The 16,836-nt window shown below is 37.9% G+C and overlaps 1 protein-coding gene and 1 non-coding gene across 4 annotated transcripts in view; both read right to left on the bottom strand.

Annotated features, from left to right (window-relative positions):
- FGF14 (fibroblast growth factor 14) overlaps window positions 1-16,836 on the bottom strand; it is a 675,796-nt gene that overhangs the window by 46,612 nt on the left and 612,348 nt on the right. The window lies entirely within an intron of this gene.
- On the bottom strand, window positions 11,398-11,561 carry LOC120365870 (U1 spliceosomal RNA). Its single transcript, XR_005580708.1, has one exon. It is a non-coding gene; the product is annotated as a U1 spliceosomal RNA (small nuclear RNA).

Here is a 16,836-nt window from a genome sequence, read left to right as displayed (position 1 = left end):
AAAAAAAAAAAAAAAAAAAAAAGCTTGATAAATGTCCACATAAAACAGTGGTGGAAAGAAAATGTGTTTAAAAGTACATTTACTAACAAAACACTTTCAAGATCTTTATGAGGAGAACCATAAAGCTCTAATGGAAAAAAAAAATCAAAGAAGAACCAAATAAACGAAGAGATACTCCATCTTCCTGGGTAGAGAAACTCATTATTGCCAAGATACCAGTTCTTTCCAACTTGATCTATACATTCAATGCAATGCCAGTCAAAATCCCAATGACTTAGTTGGTGGATTTTGACAAACTGATTCTAAAGTTTATACGGAGAGACAAAAGTCCCAGAATATCCACCACAATTTTTGAAGGAGAAAAACAAAGTGAAAGGACTGGCACTACCCAACTTCAAGACTCACCACAAAGTTACCATAACCAAGACAGCATAGTATTGGTGAAAGAATAGACAAATAGATCAATGGAACACAGGAAAGAGCACAGAAATGGACCCACATAAATACAGTCTACTGATCTTTGACAAAGGAACAAAGGCAATACAATAAAGAAAAAGTAGTCTCTTCAGACCAGGAGTGGTAACTCATGCCTGTAATCCCAGCACTTTGGAAGGGCAAGGCAGGCAGATCACTTGAGGTCAGGAGTTCGAGACCAGCCTGGCCAATATGGTGAAACTCCATCTCTACCAAAAATACAAAAATTAGCCAGGCGTAGTGGTGGGTGCCTGTAGTCCCAGCTACTTGAGAGGATAAAGCAGGAGAATCGATTTAACTGGGGAGGTGAAGGTTGCAGTGAGCTGAGACCACACCACTGCACTCCAGCATGGGCAACAAACGCAAAGCTCTGTCTCGAAAAGAAAAGAAAAGAAAAGAAAGTAGTCTTGCCAACGAATGGTACTGGGACAACTGGAACATCCACACGCAAAAAATAAATCAAAATATAGATCATACATCCTTCATCACATTAACTGAAAATTGATTACATAACTAAATATAAAATGCAAAACCATAAAAATCCTAGGAGGTAACCTAGGAGAAAATCTAGATGAACTTAGGGTGGGCTCTGACTTTCATATATGACACCAAAGGCATGACTCATGGAAGAAATAATTGATAAACTGGACTTACTAAAATTAAAAATTTCTGCTCTGCAAATGACTGCTGAGATTATGTAAAGAGAAACCACAGACTGGGAGGAAATTTTTGCAAAAGAAATATCTGAAATAAAATATAAAAATACCTCTTAAAGCCCAGTAATTTTAAAAAAATGCAATTTGATTTAAAGAATGGACCAAAGACCTTAACAGGTAAGTCACCAAAGAAGATAGGCAGATGGCAAATAAACATACAAAAAGATGTCCCACATCATATGTCATCAGGAAAATGCACACTAAAACAACCACTACATGCCTATTTGGAATGCTCAAATCCAGAAAACTTACACAATCGAATACTGACAAGAACGTATTGGACGAAAGAAACTCATTCACTGCTGTTGGGAATAAAAATGCTACACCACTTTGGCAGACAGTTTGATGGTTTCTCATAAGACTAAACATTCTCATACTACATGATCCACCAACCACACTCCTTGATATATACCCTAAAATGCTGAAAACTTCTGTCTACGCAAAAACCTGCATACAATTATATATGGCAGCTGTATTTATAATTTGCCAAAACTTGAAAGCAACCAAGATGGACTTCAGTAGGTAAATGGATAAATAAACTGTGGAACATCCCCAGGCAATGAAGTGTTATTCATCTCTAAAAGGAAATGAGCTATCGATCCATGAACAGACATGGAATAAACTTAAGTGTGTATTACCAAGTGAAAGAAGCCAATCTTAAAAGCCTACGTACTGCATGATTCCAACTGCATGATATACTGAAAAAGGCAGAAAAACGGAAACAGCAGAAAGATCAGTGGTTTCCAGGAATTGGGGTGGGGAGAAGAATGAACAGAGCACAGAGGATTTTTAGGGTAGTGAAAATACTCTGTCTGATACCGTAATCACGGATACATGTCATCATACATTTGTCCAAACCCACCAGATGTATAACACCAGTGATAAACTCTCATGTAAATTATGGACTTGGGGTGATGATGATGCGCCAGTGTAGGTTCATCAATTGCCACAAATGCTTGCTCTGTGGGGGGATGTTGGTAACAGGGGAGGCTATGCATGTGTGGAGGCAAGGAGGATATGGGGAATCTCTGTGCCTTCATCTCACTTTTTCTGTGCATCCAAGTGTGCTGTAAAAACATAAAGTCTTTTTTAAAAATACATTTATATCAAGATTTTATTCCTGTGAATTTTCCAGCATTTATAATGGCAGCATCACTTAGGAATTGTTTGGGTCTAATTGTAATTTCATACAAACCATTTATTGTGGACTAATGTGTGTGTTGTTACATTAATGCTGTTACTAATTTCCTCATGTTTGCTATATATTCGTATCTTTATCTCATTATTGCGTATATTAGTGAAACTAAAAAACACACTCAAGCATTTTAACTGAAACATTAAATACTGTTTTATAAGTGGTATTCATTAAAACAAGCGTTTGGATAATGAAGGACAGGTTAAATTTCATTTACTGATTAGTAAAATAAATATTGCATTAAAAAAGAATAGCTTGAAATACTAGTGTTAGTTTTATTGTCTCAGCTCAGAGTTGAAAGTACTTAAGTTATTAATAAGACAAAACACTCATCTAATTGTTATCTCATATGACATTTCTGGAACTACAGAACAAGAAAGCAATGTTAATTATATATCAATGAGTAATTCCTGTTAAATTGCATAGTGTAAAACACAAAGTAAAAAGCTAAAATGGGTTAGATACTAAAGCTGATGCTTTTTAAAAAAGTGTTCATTTGGAGCAAATTGATAGAACACACTGTATTTCTAAACAACCTAATCAATAGTACTCAAAGCTCTATTGCAGTGTTCTAGGAATGCTATTTGGAATCAAATAATGACATAGAACTATCAAGGAACTTACTCAGGAAATAGTAACAAAACACACAGATTTAAAACTATATTAAACAAAATATACAGATTTAAAACAATATTAAATTATATTAAACTATGTTAAGTTTAATTAAATTGGCCAGGTACGGTGGCTCATGCCTGTAAACCCAGAACTTTAGGAGGCCGAGGTGGGCAGATCACAATGTCAGGAGTTTGAGAACAGTCTGGCCAATATAGTGAAACTCTGTTTCTACTAAAAATACAACAACAACAACAAAATAGCAGGGTGTGGTGGCTCATGCCTATAATCCCAGCTACTAAGGAGGCTGAGGCAGGAGAATTGCTGAACCCAGGAGGAGGTTACAGTGAGCCGAGATAGTGCCACTGCACTTCAGCCTAGGTGACAGAACAGACTCTGTCTCAAAAAAAAAAAAAAAATAACTTAAATTAAAACAATGCATGAATATTTTCAAACTAGCATAATAAATGTTGAGTTAATTAATCTAGGTTATTTTAGAGGATGCTTAAAATCTTAGCATATCTATAGTGCAGAAGGATGTTTTAGTGCAAATCAGCATGGATCTTCATATCCTTTCCCATGGAAAGATTCAAGCCCCTACAGGGTTAGCTCCTCTTGGTACCATATTTCATTAGCAGTGTGGTAGCATTCTATCTGTACATCCACAAATAGGCTAGAAAGCTTTGGCAGATACACTGAGGCTAATGAGACACATGATGAAAGGTTAATTTAACATGGTACAAGGCTTTAATCATCAATGTGAAAAATGCCTTCCCATCCAAGTATTGACCTGAGAAAAGATTACTTCTCATTATGGCTAGGCTAAAAATCAGGATTAAAGCATTAGTAGATTATTATCATTCATGTGGACCAATTTTACTAAAAAGTAGGCCTATGTGTATGCACACAACTAAAATGAAAACTTAATGGCATTGAAAGCATCAATGAAATTATATTTACAGTAAATTTTAGACTTCAGACAAATACACATCTGGATGCTTACACAGTCAGGGTTGTTGTAATATCGAATATTAATCTGTCCCATGACACGTAATATACAGGCTGATTCTCTAATCTGTGAATTCAGGAAATGGACTGACAACATTTTTAGATAAAACTTTCCGAAGTTTTTCCAACTTGAGTCGTGTGCAATTCTAGGGATTCTGCGTACTTTGTTTTAGATTCCTTTTTTGAAACACATTTTCATGATTTTTGAAATAAAAATATACATACTTTAAAGGAGAGAGCTTAAAATTTTTCTCTTAGAGAGTTCAAACTCTCAAGTACTTGTACCACCTTTCTTGTGCATATACATGTATAAAACAATATTATCAAACAGATGTTATTTTCTGCCTGCCTTTGATACATTTCAATAAGATACGTAAGTAGTATGTTCACATACAACAGCCAATCTCATTCACAGGAAAGAAAAAGCGTTCTGAAACAGGCCATGAATTACTGTGTTCAGGAAGACACAGGGGAGCCTTCCTAGACCAGAGAAAATTTGGCTACAGTTATGTTATGTCACATAGACATTACGTGACAAAGCAATATTAAGAAAGAAGAACCCACAAATTACTCAAGTTCAAAGACAAAAATAAATGTTAGCTTTAAAGTTAGAAACGTGCCAGAATTTTCTAACTGCGCAATCTAAAGGCTAATCCATTGTTGTCTGCTAATGAAGCCACCACAGGGTTTCATATAATTAATATCAAATTGTCTTTGAATGAAAAAATGAAATAGTTGCAACATTTCTTTACGTAGACATGCATTCTGAACAGTCTGTCTTTAAACCATAGTATTAGGATAGACTTCTCATATAGAAGAGATGATTAATTATGTTTTGGGTTGGGTACCCTCTTTATTTTCTTTTCTCTCAGGCTAGAAGAGCTTTGGTTTCTATAATTACTTCTCATTTATCTCTTGCTAAGTGTGGGTGAATTTTTCTATTAATTAAATTTGAATTCACTCTAATTGGTAAGTTTAAACAATGACAGGAATAAATTATAGCACATATTGTAACCCAAATAAGGCTGAGTAAAACAGATATATTATGTGACAATGGAGCAATATTAAGAAAGAAGACCCCACACTTACTCAGGTTCAAAGACTAAAATAAATTGTAGCATTCTGTTAAATTAAAAAATAAGGATTCTCTTGTATTAGGCAAATTTTTGGAAGAAGCCTTTGAGGGCTACCACTTACAGAATCAAAGATAATTTTTCTACACAGAGGAGAAAAAGAAAACTCATTGAAGACTCCAAATTATGAATTATTTTTAATAATTTATTTGGCTTAGTTATATATAATCTATTCATTGTTGATTTCTAAATATAAAAACATATGTAGATAGAAAAAGAGACTATCAGGGACTTCATGAAGCCATTGTTTTTGATTAAGGAAAGGTGTGGTACCTATTCTGCTCAAGTAACCCTGTTGTATGAATTTTGCATCAATGTTTGCTGATTTATTTCCTCCACTAGTGAAGCAGGAAGTGATACCTATCAGTAAATATCAGTATACATTTCCCATTTCCTTCTCTCCACACTCAGAAGAAAAGAATTTCAAAATTCAGCTTCACATTTTAAATCATATTGAATTATAAAACTTTTAATACAGGAAAATCCCTCAGAAATTCTCCAGCCTGGTTTCTTCATTTCACAGATGAGTAATCAGTTGCTCTGGGAGAGGACGTTATCTGCCCAAGGTCACTTAGCTGATAGGAAATCTAATTTGCAACTAATGACAAATGCGTGCTCTTTCTTTCACACCAAGCACTTGTGGACATTTTTTTTTCCTTGTCAGTGATATAGGTGAACACAATTTTACAAAACTTGCAGATGAACAGAAACTGGAAGATCTAATGTGTTAGAAATGATAAAATGAGAGTTCAAAGAAGTTTTGGCAAGTTAGAGAGACAGAAAATGGCAAAATAAAATTTAATAGACATAGGTACACAATTCTCCTCCGACTTAACCACACATGCACAGATTTCCTCACATACTTAGTTATGGGATGAAGAAGGTCCATCTTATGAAGAGCATGCACAAGGGCAACTAGTTGTCAAAAGAATAGTTTAAGTGGGTTTCATGAATCCAGGTTCAGTGTCTTCTCTATTGAAGGTAACGGTCTGCTTCATTTGGTTCAGAGACAGAAGACTTGCGCTAAAGCCCTAATGCTGACACAGCTGTGAGTATTATTTGGGTATTATCTATGATTTTTTAAAATGTGTTCCTCCAACACTAGATCATAAGAGCTATAAGGGGGTGCCATTCTTGCTGTATTCTCTCCTATATCCTAAGATTTTGTGCTGAGCCAGACATACAGTAGTCACTCAATTAATACTTAAATCAATTATTAAGTTAATATAACTTAACCTCTCTGAGCCCCAGTTTCCTCATTTATAAAATTAAGAACCTACTGTTGTGAAAGTAGTTTGGAAACTCCAACGTGCTATGGAAATATAAGCAATTACTACTGTCATTGAGAAATGCTACCAATAATACTTAAAGAATCTGAAACAACTCAGCTTGAAAAGCTAAGATTAGCAGAACAGTGCTATCTCCAAATATTTGAAGAACTATAAGAGATTCGACTCATTTTTGTATTTAGTTCCAGAGGAGCAGATGGTGATCACTGTCCAGACAGATGTGTCTCAATATAAGGACACCATCTGTAATGTTAATAATTAGAATGTATCCTGTAATTTTCTCTCTATCTTTGGAAACCAGTTGAGATCCAGAATCTTTCACTGGGCGGTTTAAAGCCTAGAGCAGCCTTGGTGCTAGAGCAGGGAGGGGTAATGAATTAATCTTGAACCAATTCATCACACAGCAATCTCAAGGCTTTCGTTAGCTCTTACAGGTATTTAACGTGGCCAGAGGATTGAAGGAGGTCATGTTGGTTTGGAAGCCCTGCCTACCACAACCCCTGCACCGCCCCATCCCCTGAATACTTTGATGTCATCACCAGCGGAAATGTTTAAACAGTAGTGAATATGCAGGACAGAATCCTGCACTGGATAAAGAGTGGAGCTTTGAATTTCAAGGTCATATTCAACTGAATATAAGCTAGAGAAATGGGAACTTTTGAAGGTGATGATGAATACATGAGCTTAAAAAGGATTGGAAAGGGCCGGGTACGGTGGCTTTTGCCTGTAATCTCAGCACTTTGGGAGGCTGAGGCAGATGGATCACCTGAGGTCAGGAGTTCAAACCCAGTCTGACCAACATAGTGAAACCCTGTCTCTACTAAAAAATACAAAAATTAGCCAGGGGTGGTGGCAGGTGCCTGTAATCCCAACTACTTTAAACGCTGAGGCAAGGAGAATTGCTTCAATCTGGGAGGCAGAGGTTGTAGTGAGCAGAAATCATGCCATCGCCCTCCAGCCTGGGTGACAAGAATGAAACTCCATCTCAAAAAAGGAAAAAGAAAATAAAAAAAAGAAAAAGATTGTGAAGAAGAGATACTAACTTCTCTTTTTGCCTCCCTGAAGTAGAGAAAACAGAGTTTAGGCTACGATTTATATTGACTATGTGTCCCAGCTTCATAAAAATCAATACATAAAATTCTCTGTAGCAAGTAAAAATAATTGCAGATTAACACACTGTTTATATATTAATCACATCAGTTTATATATATAATGCATATACATGAAAACACACACAAAAATGCAAAAATAAATTACATAGAACAGTTCTTAATTTACTTATTTTCATTTTGGCACTTATGTGACCTTGATTGTCAAGTGCATTAACCTACAGAAAACAGAGATTTGATGAACCTTGAATCCATTTAGAACCTGTCTTCTCTGCTAGCAAAAGAGAATGTATGTTTTTAGAAAAACATTTGGCCCACAGATGATATGAGAAAAAGCTTTTCCCATTTAAATAGCTGCTATTTTTATAAATGGAACCATATCAACTTTTCCATAAGGAGAAAACACACTCTTGTGAAGAGCCGAGAAATTCTGGGGTGCGCGTGTGTGTGTGCTGGAGTTGCCAAGTAGCTTTCCCTTACATTTAAGCAACATAACTTAGGAAAGAAAAGAGATGCACTTAGAGTTATTTCCCTGTCCTGTGCAGGTTAGTATAGCAGAGTGGAAGTCTTAAGGGAAGATAAGGAGCCTGGGGGAAAAGTGTAATTATGCCTGAAGGATTTCCTGGGAGTCGGTAGGTAATGTGAAATGAAATTGGGGAGGTGACGAGGCTGCACTCCCCTGATGCCAGTGTGTGCTTTCATTTGATATTAATAGTCACTGAGCCAAGGGGGAAACATCTTTACCTTTCAAAATAACTCATTGCTATCTATACACACGAGCTAGAATGTTCAGGCCACGTTCACAAAATTCTCAATTAGAAACACTGTCTATCTGAAAATAATTATAAAATATATTGTATGGCAATGTTTTTCCAACGTAAAGAAAAACCCATGAAACCATTACACACTCTCTGAAATTCAAAACCCGTCTAGTCAACAGGGACTACCTTCTACAGATTCATTTTCTTATTCATGTGGTGCGTTTATGAGTTCCATTAACAGAGATGAAAATTACACACAGGTATCCAGAAAAAGACATCTGAGGCCTTCCACACTTCACATTATTATCAGTGGGAATATCAGAGGGCAGTTTTCTTTCTGCATCATTTCTCTCTGAGTGAAAGCTTATTATTTAACTGCATTTGTCAGCTAATCAGCCAGAACGTGAAGCTATTAAAATTTAGAACCGGCCTCTGCAAAGGTAGATGTCCTGTGAAACACCAAAATGAAAATCGCCTGGTGTTATGATGACCACCTTAACTTGAAGCCATAATCATTAGGGTGCATTTCTCAAGGCAGCGTACAGGGCACATGTGGATAATCACTGGAACTGTGTTTTCTTCTAAAGCTTGCCATTTAGGGACTCCATCCTCAGTTCTGGGACAATAGGCTAAGCCCCCTTTCAATTTATCAAATCAATGTCAGATCTCAGCTGGCAAAGGCAGCCTTTGAGGCTGTCTCCATCAAAATGTAGAAGGCCACAGTTCCAGCCAGAGTCATAGAAAGGCAAGAAGAGCCTAAGAAAATCCCAGCTGCAAAACAAAACCCATGCTTTTTCCAAAGCACATCCCAGTGCTGAGATCTGGTCACATGAAACATGTTCTACAGCTACTCTTTTGAGTGTTCTGGTCATTTCTATGCAATACTAGCATATTCAGTATTCTTTGTACATTCAAAATACTGTGAATTGGGTGGCTTCTAAACAACAGAAATTTATTTCTCACAGTTCTGGAGACTGGGAAATTCAAGTTCAAGGCACTGACAAATTCAAGTTTTGGTGAGGGTTTCTATTCCATAGGCAATGCCTTCTTGCTGTGTCTTCACATGGTGGAAAGGGCAAGGGGTGTCTCTCAGGCCTTTTTTAAAATGAAGCAGTTAATCCCATTCATGAAGGCTTCACTCTCATGACCTAATCACCTCCCAAAGACCTTTGCTATTTGGCTTCTAATTACAGCTATTTCAAAAGGAAAAGTGTATCTTTTCAGACTTTGTGTAGAGCTATGATCGGAATGTTTTAATCCCCCAAAATCCATACGTTGTAATAGTAATCTCGAAGGGGATGGTATTAGAAGGTGGGGCCTTTGGCAAGTACTGAGCCTTTTCAACTAACATCTGAATTCCTGGCCCTAAGCACCATTGTTTTGTAGCCCCTCCTCTACTTACACTTCTCTTGATGGGAGTCGCTGTAAACTTCTTTTGTTACAAAAAGGTTGTATTCTGCCACTAGTGAGTAACGGAGTAAGAGTCATTAAGAAAGGCCCTTTGTTAAGATGCCAGCCTTTGTCAGGCAGTCCGGTAATATAATTGGCAAAATTCAGAAGCTGATGTGAGAGCTAGCATAACTATGTTACACTCTTGGACTGTCACCAAAACCCAGGTTTGACATCTGAATTTAACTGACACTGTTTGCCTGCTTTGAGGCTGTCCTTTGATTGTGTCGCTAACTGCAAATGAGAATGGTTCCCCGAGGGAAGCCTTTGGGATCACAAATTCATAAACATCTGGGAATCAAATCTCTTTCAATTACATTAATTATCTGCTATATGCAGGAGAAAGTTTTGAATATAAAATAATGTTATTTTAATCTCAAGGTTAGAGAGAGATTTTAAACTTTCTTTAAACCCCAAATGCCCTTTAAGACCGCAGAAGGGAAGAATCTGGCCTGGGCACAGTGGCTCATGTCTGTAATCTTAGCACTTTGGGAGGCCAAAGTGGGTAGATCACCTGAGGTAAGGAGTTTGAGACCAAACTGACCAACATGGTGAAACTCCACCTCTACCGAAAATACAAAAAATTAGCTGAGTGTGTGGCGGGCGTCTGTAATCCCAGCTACTCTGGAAGCTGGGCAGAATTGCTTGAACCCGGGAGGTGGAGGTTGCAGTGAGCTGAGATTGCACCATTGCACTCCAGCCTAGGCAAAAAGAGTGAGTTTCTGTCTCAAACAAAACAAAAAACAAAACACCCAGAGGCGAAGAATCTATATGCATATTGCAATGAAATTGTTATTTAACATATGCAGGGAAGCACATCCTTGAGCAACATCATTAGAGTGCCTGGTAAATCAAATGGTTGGGATATTTCTTTCAGTCAATCAGGCAAAGAAAGTCCGGGCTGCCAAATTATTTACTATGTGGTTCTAACGTTATTTTACTCAATTGGCACTGTCTGCCTAGACTAGCTTAGTGTTCAATATGGTTCATTTCTGTTGATCTTTTTTTTTTTTTTTGAAATCTTACTCACATTCTTCTCATCTGAAGATACCTATTGCCATCACTAAGCCAGCCTATCGTCCACCTCTTGCCAGTACAACCCACACCATGTGAATGTTGCAGCAGCACTTCCATCATGGTTCTCCCTGTGTAAGTAGCTCACCTATTGGAGCAAGCCTAAAGCCTAAATCTCCCTCACCATGCCTCAGCTTGCAACTGATGGTCTTCTCTGCCGTATCTGCAGGCAGCCTCTTCCTGGCAGTCAGGCAGGGCTCCTTGCTGAATGATCTATACAATATGCTCACTGGTATGTGTTTTGCTTTTACCTATGCTGTGGTCACTGACTGTAATGTCCTTCTCCTCCTCTCCTGCTTCCCATGATCAATTGTTTGTCATGTTCAAGGTCCTCTTGGGTTCTGCCCCACCTGGCCCTTTTGGCCCACACAATCTCTCTCCTTCTCTAAGTAGTGTTTATAGATGATAGCATGGGCTTTGCTATGGTTGTGTGTTCTCATGTGCATGTGTGAATATATATGTATCTATAGATAGACACTGCTTGTGATTTTTTCAAGAAAACAGCTTCTACTTGTTTCGTTCAAAATATCTGAGACCAGTTATTTTCGTTTGTTTGTTTTTAGAAAAAAACTGACATCCGGGAAGAGCATGACACAGTCCCCACTACCACACACTATGCGGCCGAGTGAGTTTCCCACATTCGGGGAAATCAGGGGTTCAGCATATCAGAATGTAATGGGTAAGCTCACCCTGGGAAAAACCACTTTCATGATCACACCATCTCCCCTGCCAGGTAAGACCAGTCTGAATTTCACTGTTTTCATAAAATATGCCCAAAAAACGTGGATTTGTTATATTCTACCTCACTTCTAGTGAGATCTATCACTTAACAAAGTAAGTGACTGAAATGTCCCAGAAGATGTCAAAGCACCATGTTATCTGCCCTCCCTGGCCTCCTAATCCTGAATTACTTCCCTTAGTTATCTCCCCTCCCCTTATCTTTATGTGATAATAAAGAATCATTTGAAAAGGCCAGAGGGTGCAGCTGGGATCAAAAGTCAGGCAGACAAATATGTCACCTGTTCATACAATACAGGTTCCTTCCTAATTTGGAAATGAGATTATAGTTTCACAATAGCCAAAAACCAACAGCAAACCTGATAATGAAAGCGTAGTAAGGTTCACTTCTTTCATGGTATTAATATTTCGGTGACTAAGACACATTTCCAAGAAATAACAATTAAGGGGGAAATGTAATTTAACAGTATTTTTATGTAAAACCATTGCATGTTTAAATTTATATAAATTCCATTTTGAAATATTTCTCAAAATGTAAACAACACATAAATGATGTATGAATCAATGAATTTGCATACATCTAATCTGAAGCTATAAATATTTGGGGTTTATTGATCTGAGCATTGCACTGAAAACTCTACTATCATTATTATCTTAATATGTTCATATAAGGTCCAATGGTAATTTTACTTTTTTTTTTTTTTTTTGAGATAGAGTTTTGTTCTTGTTGCCCAGGCTGGAGTGCAATGGCATGATCTTGGCTCACCGCAACCCCTGCCTCCTGGGTTCAAGCGATTCTCCTGCCTCAGCCTCCCGAGTAGCTGGCATTACAGGTATGTACCACCACTCCTAGCTTATTTTGTAGTTTTAGTAGAGATGGGATTTCTCCATGTTGGTCAGGCTGGTCTTGAACTCCTGACTTCAGGTGGTCCACCTGCCTCGGCCTCCCAAAGTACTGGGATTACAGGTGTGAGCCACCATGCCTAGCCAATTTGACATTTTTAATGTGTCCCAATGGTAAAACATTTTGACTATTGATGATTATATTTGCAAAAGAAACAACTAGCACCCTATTTTCTAGCAAATAATAATGTTATATAGAATCACTGAGAGAAACTGCATGGACCATGTGTTCCTCTAGTACTTTCTTCTTGGACAAATTTAAGTTGTATCTTTTTATTTTCAGTAAGTATCACACCCCGAAAAACCTCTTTTCTCTGTGGTTCTATGGTAAGGTATCAAGGGCATAGACTCTGAAATCCAATGGTCTCAAATTCAGATTTTGATTCAGCTATTTCTTAAGTGAGTGGCACTGGGCAATTCACTTAGTATCCCTGAGTTTGGGTATCTGGAATGGATAGAGTGGTGGTGGTACAATACTTACTATTTAAAGTTGGAATATGGCTAAAATAAATAATTATTAATAAGGTGCCTTGCCTGTTGGATTGCTGGAACTGCCGGTACTAGCTTAAGGGAAACACGTTGTAAAATACTACAAACCATGTAGAGTTAGAAAGGCACCCTTGGTTCCGTTGCTACCCTCTATCTTTTGAAGGTAGTTGTTGTTCAGAGGATCTCAGCAGCCAGAAATACGGCTGCTGATTTTATAATTTTCCAGCAGGCTCTTGTGAATCACCATATGCTTTAATTTTTTTTCTAAGAAATTCTGGCAGCATTAAAAAAAGGAATTCACTATGCCAATGCCAATCTAAAGATGTCAATCTACAACTTAATACCTTTGCTACTTTTATTCTTCAACGTGAAGTCAAAATCTCCACCATTGGCTTGTCATGGCCAGTGTCTTTGTCTAAATGACACTGTGTATAATGACATATAGTGGGATTTTCTCTTTGAAGTCCGGTGGGGAAAGGGGTGGTATGCTTGACATGTCTTTATTCTTTTTCTTTTTTTCTTTAAGAAACCCTTATTAAACCTTTAAGACAGTGCTTTTTCCAACTCTCTTCAAACTTTGAAGGATCTTTGTGCAGTTCATCCAAAACACAACTCATCGCACAGCATTGACACACAGGCTGTGGGGCAGGGGAGATCACGGGCATGGAAAAGCGCAACGCAGGGGTTTAACAAGCATTTCTTTAACTGAATTTAGGAACTTTTACTTTCCTCCAAAGCAGATGGTTCCTTGCTCTAAGATCTCCAGTGTCTTCCCACGGCCAGTAGACCTGCATGGCCTTCCCACTGCCGACCGCTCTGCCTCTATTCTGTGTGTGTGCCACGTCAGCTACACGTGTCCATCTTCCTAATGATCCTCGCACATGCCACTCGTGGCTACCTCATGGTTCTGACACTTGCCGTCCACCTCACATGCTTTCCCTTCCCAATGTCTTTCCATGGCATGCTCTCCCTGCTCTCTCTGTCACTCATTTCAGTTAAGGATGTGTACCCCTTGAGCCTTCCCAAATTGATCTTGCCATTCTCTTATTCTACTCTATTTTATTTCAAAGAGTTTATCACTGCCTGAATTTCTGTGTATTTTCTGTTCAGGGTTTCTTCCACTAGTCTTCCTTCCACTGGTCTCTGGCCTCCAGAAGACTGGATGTTGTCTTTTTTTCTACTGTATCCTCAGCATCAGAGCGGTGCCTAACCATGATAGAAACTCAAAGACTAAATGAATACATGAGTGTCATGCATATATAGAGTAGTGGACTTCCCCTGGTTATACTTTCTAAAAAAGCAGGAAAGAGTCAGGAACTAGCATGGTATATGGCAGAGCCCTGACGTAGTTCCTTTAACTGTATTTTCTCATTTAATTATTATTATGGAGTATCTTTCATTCTCATTTTAGAGCCGAAGCCTCTGATTTTAGAATTTAAATTGCCCAATCTAAACTTGTCTAATCTAAAGATATACACTTAGAAAGTGACTGCCAGCATTTAAGCCCTAGGTTTTAGATTCCAAATTTGATAATTTTGTCTCTACATAACACAGATGTAAAATAGTTTTTAAAGAAGCTTAGAGAGTTTACAGACTTTGCTGATTTTTAGTTAAGTGGCTAATATTACAAGGTAATTGATTCAGCAGCTGGGATAAGAGAAATAATTAAATGAATGTTTACATAAGCAAAGAGCCAAACCGGCAATTGACTCAATAAAGCCTACTATGCTTATATTTTCCTTTGGCTCTCTGTCTTTCCAGCTTCCCTTGGATAGAGTTACCCCTTAAAATTCAGTACATGTTCTTTTTGGTCTATAAAGAGCTTATTCTTTTTGATGACTTCATAACCTTAATTTTGCATTTCTATGACTGACCTTCAGTTTGAATTCCAGCCTGTCTCCTAATGTCTACTGAATATTCTCACTTTGGGTTCTTTTTGTTATGTACTCAAAGTCAATATTACTCTGTGTCCCCGTCTGGCTTCCTTGTCCTAAATTTTCGCTTCCAGATGCTAAGCATTAGCCATATTTAATTATGTGGCCAAATAACTGTTATACCCTATTCTTTCTTAAATTATGCCTATATCTTGTATTTATATCAAATTTACTATTTTCACTGCCAGTATATTTCAAATACATGTGCACTCACACAGCAATTGCTACAATAGCTGCTTTTTTTGTTGTTTTGTTTTGTTTTTATTTTTAGTTTTTACTTTTAAGTTCACATGTACATGTACAGGTTTGTTACATAGGTAACCTTGTGACATGGGGGTTTGTTGTACAGATTATTTCATCACCAAGTATTAATTAAGACTAGAACCCATTAGCTACTTTTTCTGATTCTCTCCCTCCTCCCACCCTTCACCCTCTGAAAAGCCTCAGTGTCTGATTGTTCCCCTCAGTGTCTGCTGTTTCCCTCTGTGTGTCCATGAATTCTCATCATTTGGCTCCCACTTATAAGAGAGAACAGGTGGTATTTGGTTTTCTGTTCCTACATTAGTTTGCTGAGGATAATGGCCTCCACCTCCATGCATGTTCCTGCAAAGGCCATTACCTCATTCTTTTTCATGGCTGCATAGTATTCCGTGATGTATGTGTACCACATTTCTTTAACCAACTTACAACTGATGGGCATTTAGGTTGATTACCTGTCTCTGCTCTTGTGAATAGTGCTGCAATGAACATATACCTGCATGTGTATTCATAACAGAACAATTTATAATCCCTGTGGTAATGGATTGCTGAGTCAAATGGCATCTCTGTCTTTGGGTCTTTGTGGAATTGTCACTCTGTCTTCCACAATGGTTGCACTAACTCACACTCCCACCAACAGTGTATAAGCATTTTTTTCTCCACAACCTCGCCAGCATCTGTTATTTTTTGACTTTTTAGTAATAGCCATTCTGATTATTGTTAGATGGTATCTTACTGTGGTTTTTATTTGCATTTCTCTAATGATCAGTAATGTTGAGCTTTTCTTCATGATTGTTGGTGCATGTATGTCATCTTTTGGAAAGTGTTTGCTCATGTCCTTTGCCCACTTTTTAATGCGACTGTTTTTTTCTTGTAAATATTTTAAGTTCTTTATAGCTGCTAGATGTTAGACCTCTGTTGAACGTATAGTTTGCAAAAATTGTCTTCCATTCTCTATTTTGCCTGTTTCCTCTGTTGATAGTTTCTTTTGCTGGGCAGAAGCTCTTAAGTTTTTTGTTTTGTTTTGTTTTGTTTTGTTTTGTTTTGTTTTGTTTTTTTTTGAGACAGTTTCGCTCTTGTTACCCAGGCTGGAGTGCAATGGCGCGATCCCGGCTCACCGCAACCTCTGCCTCCTGGGTTCAGGCAATTCTCCTGCCTCAGCCTCCTGAGTAGCTGGGATTACAGGCACGCGCCACCATGCCCAGCTAATTTTTTTGTATTTTTTTTTTAATAGAGACGGGGTTTCACCATGTTGACCAGGATGGTCTCGATCTCTTGACCTTGTGATCCACCCGCCTCAGCCTCCCAAAGTGCTGGGATTACAGGCTTGAGCCACCACGCCCAGCTCAGAAGCTCTTAAGTTTAATTAGATTTTATTTGTCAATCTTTGCTTTTGTTGCAACTGCTTTTGGCATCTTTGTCATGTAATCTTTGCCTTTGCAGACATTGTCCTAAATGGTACTGCCTAGGCTGTCTTCTTCGGTTTTACAGTTTTGCATTTTACATTTAAGTCTTTAATCCATCCTGAGTTAATTTTTGTGTATGGTGCAAGAAAGGAGCCCAGTTTTAATCTTCTGCGTATGGGTAGCCAGTTATCCCAGCACCATTTATTGACTAGGGAATCCTTTCTCCATGACGTTTTTTTCTTTGTTTTGGTTATGGTTGTCAAAGTTCAGATAGTTGTACATGTATAT

The sequence above is a fragment of the Saimiri boliviensis genome, chromosome 16 (assembly GCF_048565385.1).
Source record: "Saimiri boliviensis isolate mSaiBol1 chromosome 16, mSaiBol1.pri, whole genome shotgun sequence".
NCBI lineage: Eukaryota > Metazoa > Chordata > Mammalia > Primates > Cebidae > Saimiri > Saimiri boliviensis.
This window is presented reverse-complemented; position numbering and strand designations above follow the sequence as displayed.